The sequence below is a fragment of the Octodon degus genome, unplaced genomic scaffold (genome assembly GCF_000260255.1).
Source record: "Octodon degus isolate 3935 unplaced genomic scaffold, OctDeg1.0 scaffold00180, whole genome shotgun sequence".
In the NCBI taxonomy this organism is placed as follows: domain Eukaryota; kingdom Metazoa; phylum Chordata; class Mammalia; order Rodentia; family Octodontidae; genus Octodon; species Octodon degus.
Genome location: NW_004524756.1, coordinates 3,699,425 through 3,709,876, shown reverse-complemented (window position 1 = coordinate 3,709,876; position 10,452 = coordinate 3,699,425). Strand labels below are relative to the sequence as shown.

The window sequence follows — 10,452 nt, the reverse complement described above, 5'->3', positions numbered from 1 at the left end:
TATAGTACATATATAGTATATATATGTACTTGATTCCAAATAAGTGACTACTAAATTGAAAGTATCAAGAGAACCATTAAGGTAAGTCATTATAAAGGACATATTTACAAAAATAAATAAGATAAATCTATAAAAGTAATTTTACCCTGTGATAAAATTTAAACAAATTTATCTGCTTTGATAGAGCTTTTTTTGTCACTTTGAGATAGGATCTCACTCTATAGTTTAGGCTGGCCTTGAGCTCACTTTGTAGCCCAGGCTGATGTGGAACTAAAAGCAACCCTCCTGCCTCAGCCTCCCGAGTGCTGGGATTACAGGCATGCATCACCACACTTGGATGACTTCCTTCTTTTCTCCTTTCTGTTTTTTAAGAATTAGAAAATTTGTGAGCATGCTTAGGAAATATAGCTAATCATAATTGTTCACATAATTTTCTCATAACAAAAGTAATAGAATATATAAAGTCAAATGAGAAACTTTGTGTGATAATGAACACATTAGGAGGTGAAAATGAAGTTATTTTCACATTTTTTGGTACCACTCTAAAGTGTGTATTAGTAATAAAAATTGCTATGTATCTTTGAGATATGAAGACAAATAATGTAACCAAATAAATCACAATAGTTGATTAGGTCAACAGGGAATGTGCAAAATACTATCCTGTCTTAAAGAAAAACAAATCAGGAACTGATGGTACAGGGAAAAAAGAAAAGAAAACCTTAAAAGCCAGCCACAGACACCTCCCTGCCAATAATCTAACTTAGAGATCATGGGTTAGGGACATCCTGCCAGTACAGATAAACACAGAGATAAATTGTAGTCCAAGATCTCTAGCCAAGAAGTATCAAGACAGAAAGCAAAACTATCCCAGAACTTTAAAAGAAAAATGCTTTCAAAGGCTTTTTAGCAGAGCAGCTGGTGTCCTCAAATGGTCAGAGAAATCTCCTTCTGGTAATTTCTTATGGCGTCACTGCCAAGTCCCCTTCTAAGGGGTTGATGCGATCCTGATCCTTAATGCTTCTTGCTTAGACTTCAGTATATAAAGGAGTATGTTGGCAATTCCAGTGAAAAGGTCTAGTTTTCAAATACAGATATCGTGGGAAAATTCACCAGTTTTTCAAATATCAATCAACCCCCATCATGCACAAAGGAATGTGCTGGTTATTCAAATTGCTTTTATTTAGGAATTGTCATTATTCTTTTACTTTTGTGATGTGCAAGGAGGAGAAGAGCAGCAACTTAGAATGTCATCATTCTCCAGTATTTGGGCTCTTGTATTTCAGGATTGTCTTCCTTAGCCCATTCTTGCAAATAGGTTTAGATGCTGAGAACATTAATAATTAGTGCTAATCATTATTATGGAAAATTATTACCAAGGTTTCAGCACCTAAACCTATTTCACTGAATGGGCTAAACCTCCAGTGATCAGATAAGAAAATCATAATAATTACTTAGCTGCCCTAGAAATAGCAAATGTGGTGTAAAGAAAGGTATAAATTAGTAAGGTGAACAATATTAAAAAGAATTGATCTGAGATGGAAATTAATTCTATAGTTATCAGAAATCCACAAGTGTCAACATGGAGATTGCTTATTCTTGTGAAGTTTGTGACAGTCCTGATTTTACATATGGCTCCATACTTAATATTAGCCATAATGGTTTAGGTATGTTCATATCTCTAGGCCTACAGTGTTCATTTTTTTAAATTAGGGCTAATGTTGGAGAATGGATCATAGGACTACTGAAAATACTAAATAAACTCTTGAGCTTTGAACTTCAGCAAAAAGTCTAGCGTATTAAAGTTTTATATGTTTGTCATGTTTATATTCTAGGTAATGTACTTTGCAGTTCATTGAAATGTTATTTTTTAAACTCTTTTTTTATTTAAGGGAAGTGTCTACAGGATGTTCAGGGTCTCATTACTAGATCATACTTGTAGTGATTCTTCTGTTTCCAGGCTCCCTAGTGCTGGAATTGTAGGCGCATGCCACCATGCCCAGTCTCAATCGCTGTTGCAGTGCACCCCGGGGGTGAGGCTGGCATGGCAGGCTTGGGGACCGAACCCCCAGCCCCTGAGCCTGCTTGCAGGTGCTTTCATCCTCTGAAATATTCCATTGAAACGTTCCACATTAATAGAATACCCTAAAAGCTTACATGAATGCTTATATCACTGGCCATGCTATACACATGTGAAATTTGAAGTTCAGAATATAACTTTACATTATTAATAAGTCATTTTATGGTAATGAGGGATATATTTGTTTCAATATTATTGTTATATAGTCCCAACTGTGATAAAGCATTATTTTGTTCCATTATGCCTAGTTGTGATCAAATTAGATCTCATTTTTCAGGACTCCTTGAAGGGTCTAGTTGTGGATTTGGTATCTCGTGAAGTACCAGACCTAACTTACAAGTAGTAATATTTATTTATATGACATGATGAAGGTTACATCACAAGAGAAAATTCTTTAAACTTAAAACCTTGTCCTACAAACATCTCTCTTCTGGAATACAAATATTCCCAGAAAGTGAGGAGAGGGATGAGCAGCAGAGTTGCTCCTACTGCTTGATTCTGTTTCATTTTAGGATGCCTTTCCTTGTTATTATTTCCAGGGAAAATTCAATGCATTGAGAAACACTGGGTGCCTAAGACAGAGGTGAAAATAAAAATAGCCACCATCACCAAACAGAAATTCTGAGTTTAATAATGACGCTCTGTGTTGGGAATTTCTTTTAAAACAATCCTGCGTTACTCCAAATCCTGATAAGACTGTTTTCTTAATTATGAAATATTTTAATTTCACTATGGAGACAGCAAAAAATTAGGTCCATTCAGCTGCAATAGCCTTGAAGTCAAGAACTGTGGCTTCAACAAATATGGCAAAAATGCCTTTGTATAAAAGAAATGTTCAGGGTGTTTTCAAAATGTATCCTGGAAAACATAGCTTCATTATCTCAAGCAGTCATGTCCCATAGGAATATCTTGCCTAACATAATGCATGTTTAAATTTATAATGAAAGGGGCTAGAAAAACAAATCTAGTAAAAAATGAATTTAGGAACACAAAGAGCTTTTACTGAAAATATTATAAAAATAACTGTATGAGGAATAATAGCAAAAATGAGTGTTGCAGCTACACTTTAAGTAACTTTTTGTATCTTTTCTTCATGGGATAATCACACAATCTCTTTTGGGAGACATTGCAATCATGATGCTTCCAAAATGGTAGGATTTTAGCCATATTGAAATCAAATCAAAACAAAATAATTACAGCAGACAATTTTCATCACTAAAACACAAAAGCAGATTTTCAAATGTCCAGAAATTCTCAAGGACTAAGGGAGGATTTTTATTAGCCCACGGGTTCAAATTTAGCTGTTGAGACATTTTTTTTTCTTCTTTATGCCTGCTTGTGACAATTAAAACTAAGACAGAAATGTTTCACAGGCCCAGAGCATCATACAGAAGAACTTTCTGACTCTTGTTGGGACCAAGCGAGCACTCAATTGTTGTAGGTCCTTCTCCGTAGAATGCAAAATGATGAAGAAGGTGAGAGGCAGTTTCTGTTCTTCTTTCTCCGAGCTAGGAAACATGTGGAGTGAAAACTGAACAGACGTAAAGTTTTCGTGGGCCACATTCCATTGCCTAAACTCTGGGACAGGACAGCAGCACACATGCGCACATCTGCACAAGATCACATGCTTTCCAGATTTTTGCTGCAGAAGAAACCAAATTTTTTGACTCCGGAGAGCACAGACAACTCCTTAGTGTAGCTGCAGAATTCTAACCACAAAGAAGGATCTATAAAGTCTAAAATCAAAGAATTGCTAATAGCAATTGACAATTTCAAAATTGAAAACTTTCTTGACAACTTTTTGTTGCAGAACAACAGCTCTTTGTCCCCCATTTTACTTCAGATAGTATAATCCTTCCTCAGCTTTCACGATTCTAACCGCAGAGCTGAATGCCATATGGTCTTAATAAAGTGAATCTGATTTAAGCAGGAAAACAAGAGGTTTTTGTTAGCATTTAAATTTCAATTATTTTTTCTCCCAAATACGCATAATTAGAAGTATCCACTACTTAAAACATACAAGTAGTAAATTTTCTAAATAACATTTTATAAACGTATAAAAAGATATCATATAGATAGAATTTATAGTGATTTTTAGAAGTTTAAATGTCACCTTCTGAGAATTTCAAATCCAGTCAAAAGCACAGATGCTAGGAATTGACTTGTATGGGAAAGAGGGAACAAAACTTTTAGTCCGCAAAAATCAAAAAAGACCTTACCCTCCCCTTCCAAACCTACCAACTCATAAATCTCATGACCCAATACACCCTTAATTTCTTTCCTCATGGAGTAATTTAATTTCAGACTGCTAAATATTTTTACAACTTGCATAAGTAGTTTCTCAAAGACAATTGCATGCAAACATTCAAGCATAGAGAAACAGAAGTAGCAAAGTTCCTGGAGCAATTACCTTTAGACTTCCAAGTAACAATTTCGTCTATTTAAAAAAAAAAGATTTTAGAGCAAGATATGTTATCAAATACAAGAAAATATTCCTCTGAAAAAAGTTATTTTTAATTTTAAAGTATTAGAGAGGATATTTAATTATATGCTAACATTAAATTTTCTATTAGTAATAAAGCTTAACCTACCACTCTCTATAATGTAGACCACCCACATGTAGCCATATTTCTGAATATATTTAATGAATTAGAAGGAAGCATTTCTAAGTGCATAGAACTTATTTTCTCCATTGGACCCAGCTGAAACTGATACATTTCTACATATTTAAAATAATTGCTCAAAATCAAGGAATAGCTAGCCCACTGATCAGAATTATTTGTTGAAACACTAGAAACCCCTAGCATACATCAGTTTTAGTTGTATACAATTAAGCACCAGCCTCAAGTAATCAGATAATACATACCCATAAATCAATAAATGACCTTCACTTGTGCACTATGTCCTTAAGTGTACTTTCATTATTTTAAGTGTCCAGTTAAAAAAGTTGAAGTCTTATAATTTGTAGAACTTAAATATTATCATTCTTAAAATTGAATAGACATACAGCTAGCAAATTTATTCAGATTTTCTTTTCAAATACCCTTTAATCATTAGTATTTCTTTCATAACTCTTGTCAAATCTTTACAGCATGACAAAATGTCATTTCTAAACCCATCCTGCAGATATATTCAACTAGGCTTTTAAAGCAATTTAGAAGAGTGCTGTAACTGCCTAAATTGAAAAACTTAAAGTAGAACTAAAATGAAGTGATTTATAGTCTAGAATTATTTGTGAAAGTTTTAGAGTAAGGTAAACTTCGAGAAGTCTGATACTTAGTACATATCTTTAAGTTTTTACCAATTTGGTCCAACTAAAGGTGCAGGTCCCTGGAAAACTGGGCAACTAGTTTATTTAAGCTTGACGATCTCATCTCATTTAAATTTAGTATAGCAATTAAGTAAATCAGTAAGGCTGATGTTTTCCTCACATACTACTTTTTTTGGGGAAAAAAATATATATATACAGAGAGAGAGAGAGAGAGAGAGAGAGAGAGAGAGAGAGAGAGAGAGAGCGCTAGGCTGTCGCATGAGTAGCCTGTTTGCCTGCTAAGTGAAAGGTTTTATGTTTCTCAAAGGTCGCTGCCCCCATCTCTGAAAGCGGAAAGTAAATCAATTTCATCTGTTGGTTATTTCTTCTAGGGTTTTCTTCCCTTCCTGTTTCCTTTTAGGCCACTTGCCACCAAGCCATATGGCAGCTGAGGAAGCAAAAGAAGAAGCCGTATTTTTAGATCTTCACAAAAGAACCGTGGTGTCACGGGGCCATGAATGAATGCCTACGACACGGTCATCTATAGAGGCGTCCCAGCCCTGTCAGTGGGCACTAAAGCGCGGCTGCTGGAGCTGCTGCCACTCTTGCGTAAACAGAGGAGGCGCTGGGTGCTTTCTGCGCTGTGTCAGCTCCTCCATGCTCTGCCCCCAGGTTTGCCCCATCCCGTCTCAGTCAGCTTGGTGCCTGAATTCCACAAGTTACTTTAGTGACATACTGTTGGAAGTAGAAGAGCGTCAGGAAAAGCACAAGCTGAGTGGTTTGTCTGTTTCTCTCTGATACTTCTATCAAAGCACACAAAAATCCCTACAAAGACCAGGCCACTCTTGTTTTGAAAGGCTCAGAACACACAAAAAAAAGAAGCTGTAAAACCCAGCCATTGTTTTTTACCCACTCCAGCTGGACTCTTCTGTCTTTAGTGAAAACAAGAAGCCCTTAAATATCTAAACATTTAATAATATAACATGTTCTCTATTTATAAGGTATTGATTAACAAATTTTCATACACAGATGTTCAGAAATTCTTAATCACATTGATCCTTCATACATTATCATATATATCCACTACACGCATAGAGCCTGTCTATGGTAGATTTAACTACATCCCTGCACATACTATATGATATTATATGATACATTTATATAAATATATATTTAACTTCAAACTCTTTTTCATATGTAAAATAATCACATAGCATAAGAATACTCGGCAAGTTTTCTTGGCATTGTTTAGAATAACTTTAACTCAGTGATCAAAAAGTTTTGAAAAAAACAAATAAACATACATACTTTTTATTCTTGTACCATTGTTTTATATAGAACTGTATAATCACATTGATAAAAGATTAATAAGAGAGAAAAGAGTTATGTATGCATACTATTTATATATTTTAAAGTTAAAACTTGAGAGGAAAGGAAAATCTTCTGTCCTTCAACATCAACCCCAATCAAATATCTCCTCATGACTAATACAAATGCAACAGCTTGAATACTGCTTTGCTCTGTGAAATATTTACTTTGTAACTGGATATTTGAATTATTATTTAATAACCTGATACACATTTAGATATTTTCATATCATGAAAATATCAGTGGTATGGAATGAGCAGTTGAAAAAAATTTATCTTTAGTGAGTAGAAATATAGCAATCATGAACACAAGTAGCCCTGAAATTTGAACATTGATAATGATGACAAATGAAATGAGTAGTGTCAAGTGTTTCAAAGTGATTTTCCACCTTACATAACTACGAGGGGGTAAGTAAGAATCCTGAGCCACACCAATACACAGAAAAAACTATGTCATCAGCCTCACAGAAAAATTCATAAGCAAAATAATGGTGCTAGCATAGCTTGGGAAAAAATGGAATTTGGAATATTTTAAAATATTTGAAACATCGAATAAAGGCAATGTGAAGATGCCATAGATAACAGTTATGCAAACTGTAGAAAGTCATTTGACACACTAAAGCCAATGAGTAGCCAGGCTTAAAAATTAGCTGTAGGAAACTGAAAAAGTTGGAGAGAAGTCTTAGGTATTGAACACTGTGCACAAGCAAACCTCAAGTTTTAAATTCAATTAGTTAATTGTCTATAAAATAAAAGATAAACAGAATTCAGAAGAACAAATAGAATCTCCATTTAAAAAATATGTGCTATACCATGTGTCATTTTCAACCTAGACATAATAGTCATGCAAAGAGAAAAAATATATACAACTGAGATGAGAGGAAGGAAAAGACCAATTCCAGCAGGACTCAGATATTAAATTCAACCAACAAAAATGTCTAATCACTGTCATATATGTTTTAAAGTGATATACTTTAAAAATAGAGGACAGTAGGAGATTAATGAGCAAATAAAAACTCTTAATAGAGAAATTAAAACTATTAAATGATAAAGGAATCTCAGACATTAAAATTGAATTACTAAAAATTTACTAAAAGATTCATCTTCAGATTTAATACGATAGAAGGAGAATCCATTTTTTTTTTTGTTTTTGTTTTTGGTGTTGTTTTGCTTTGCTTTGTTTTGTTTTGTTTTGTTTTGTTTTTTGGTGGAACTAGGGATTGAAATCAGGCCCTTGTGCTTGCCAGGGAAGTACTTATTCTACTGAGCCAATTCCTCAGCCCTTCCATTTTCTTGAGGAAAAGTACATAAAATATATGAAACAGAAAATAGGGAAAAATACAAATTAAAATTTACTACAGTCTCAAACATTGGTAAATGTCATTTAGCCAGTTAATATAAGTCCTATTAAAACACTAAAAGAGAAAGAAAAAGAATATAAGAAAATATTTAAGGAAATAATGGCTGAAGACCTCACAAATCTGGGAAAAATTTTAACTTACAAGTTGATGAGCTTCCCTAATGAGCCTTATGTAGAATAAACACAAGCAGAAGCAAGCGCAGTCAGGCTTCCATTTTCCTGCTCTCTGTGTATGGTTCTTAGAATCCCAATAAGTCCCAGAAGTCCCACTCAATTCAAAAACAAGTGCAACAATTTGGTAAACTAATAAGTCTTCTTATATCCATGAGAGAGATAAAAACAGAAAAAAATCACTGCCTCCAGGATTATAGAGAGAGAAAGAGAGAAGGAGGGAGGGACAGAGACAGAGACAGAGACAGAGACAGAGACAGAGACAGAGACAGAGACAGAGACAGAGATAGAGACACAGAGATAGTCAAGTGAACATCAAAGTCATGGTTTATCAGAAAAAAGACTCAGGAGTCAGATCCTCTGAAAGAACCAGGGGCAGAAAAATGCGCAATATAATTAAGTGATAACTAAAGGCTCAGTATGGGCCACTCTATTAATGAAAATCCCTAGGGAAGCTAGTTAGAGAGGGTCCCATACTTTTTCTACTTGTACTTCAGGAGCCTGAACAGGTTCTTGCAGTAAATATAGGGACAAATACCCTCTTGATTCCACCAGTGTGAAAGAATATGGAGTCAATTTTAATACCCCAGAGCACTTCTTTATCACAAGGTATGTGCCCAAAGGAACTAATTAAACAAAACTTTACCTGTTTTTTTATTATTTGAAAATAATTCTCCCTAGGATAAAACATCCTCAGTTACTACCATTCTATCCATCATGTCAAACCTAAGAAGAGGAAGAAAGCAACAATAAGAATCAAACCAACTCAACTGGGAAACACTAATAAATTTCTCCATTCACAAGCACAAGCTCACTGGAAGACCTAACTGTAGGCCGAAAGTGTGCTTTTCCTTCTGCTTCCTTTGCTACTACACTAATGAAAGCCTAGTCACAGCACTTTCATTTATTTGGTAAATCATGTGCTGCTATTAAATAATTCCAAGGCACACTAAGAGACAAAATGTAATTCAAATACAGAGAATAAGATACAGAAAAAGCATGAGAAGGCCATTGGAATTGTCAGAGTTGAATTTAAAACATCTATAATGATTAACATGTCTGGTCCTCAGAGGAAAAGCACATAGCTTGGTGATAAACAAATGCAAATGGTATTTTGGTCCAAATTGATTTATAGATTTAATGAAATCCAAAACAAGATCCCAGCGAGTGATTTGGGATATTAAAAACTGACTCCAACTCATTGAATGCGCCCGTAGCTTAGGGGCTTCTGATGTGGCTTCTTCACCAGTAGAGCTGGGCCTACACACAAGCAACCATGTGGAAGGGACCTGCGATTGGCACTAATCTTAGCACCACCCACTTCTGTATGGGTATCTCCTGGCGTGGAAAAGTGGAGACAGTCACCAAAGATCAGGGACATTGAGTTATTCCAAGTTACGTGGCTTTCCCTGACACTGAACAATTGATCTGAGATACTGCAAAGAATCAAGCAGAGATGAACCCCACCAACACAATTTTTTAATGCCAAGAGTCTGATTGGACATAGATTTGATGATGGTGAACAATGCAGACAGGTCCTAGGTTCAAGTAGAATACAGAGGAGAAACAAAGAACTTCCACACACAGGAGATGCCTTCCATGGTGCTGAAAAAGATTAAGAAAATTGCAGAAGCTTATCTAGGGAAGACTGATACCAATGTTGTGGTCACAGTACCAGCTTACTTTAATGACCCTCAGCATCAGGCAATAAAGATGCTGGAACCATTGCCAGTCTTAATGTACTTGGAATTATCAGTGAGCCAATGGCTGCTGCTATTCCTTATGGCTTAGACAAAAAGGTTAGAGCTAAAAGAAGTGTGCTGATTTTTTTTTTATTTAGGAGATGGGAATTTTGATTTGTCAATCCTCACTATTGAAGATGGAATCTTTGCAGTGATATCTATAGCTGGAGAGACTCACTTTGGTGGAGAAGATTTTGACAACCAAATGGTCAATCACTTTATTGTGACTTCAAGTGCAAGCATTAAAAGGACATCAGTGAGAACAAGATAGTTGTCTGCTGTCTTTGTACTGCATGTGAACAAGCTAAGAGATTGATTCCTTAGCTGGGGATATAGCTCAGCAGCATAAGTGCCTGTCTGTCAAGCACAAGGTCCTAAATTCAATCCCTGGTACTGCAAAGACAGAGTTATTCCAAGTTATGGGAGAGAGAGAGAGAGAGAGAGAGAGAGAGAGAGAGAGAGAGAGAGAGAGAGAGAGAGAGAGA

General features: G+C 35.3%; 1 pseudogene; it reads left to right on the top strand.

Moving 5' to 3' along the window:
• Positions 1-9,501: 9,501 nt before the first annotated feature.
• Positions 9,502-10,452, top strand: part of LOC101561611 — a 2,306-nt pseudogene continuing 1,355 nt past the window's right edge.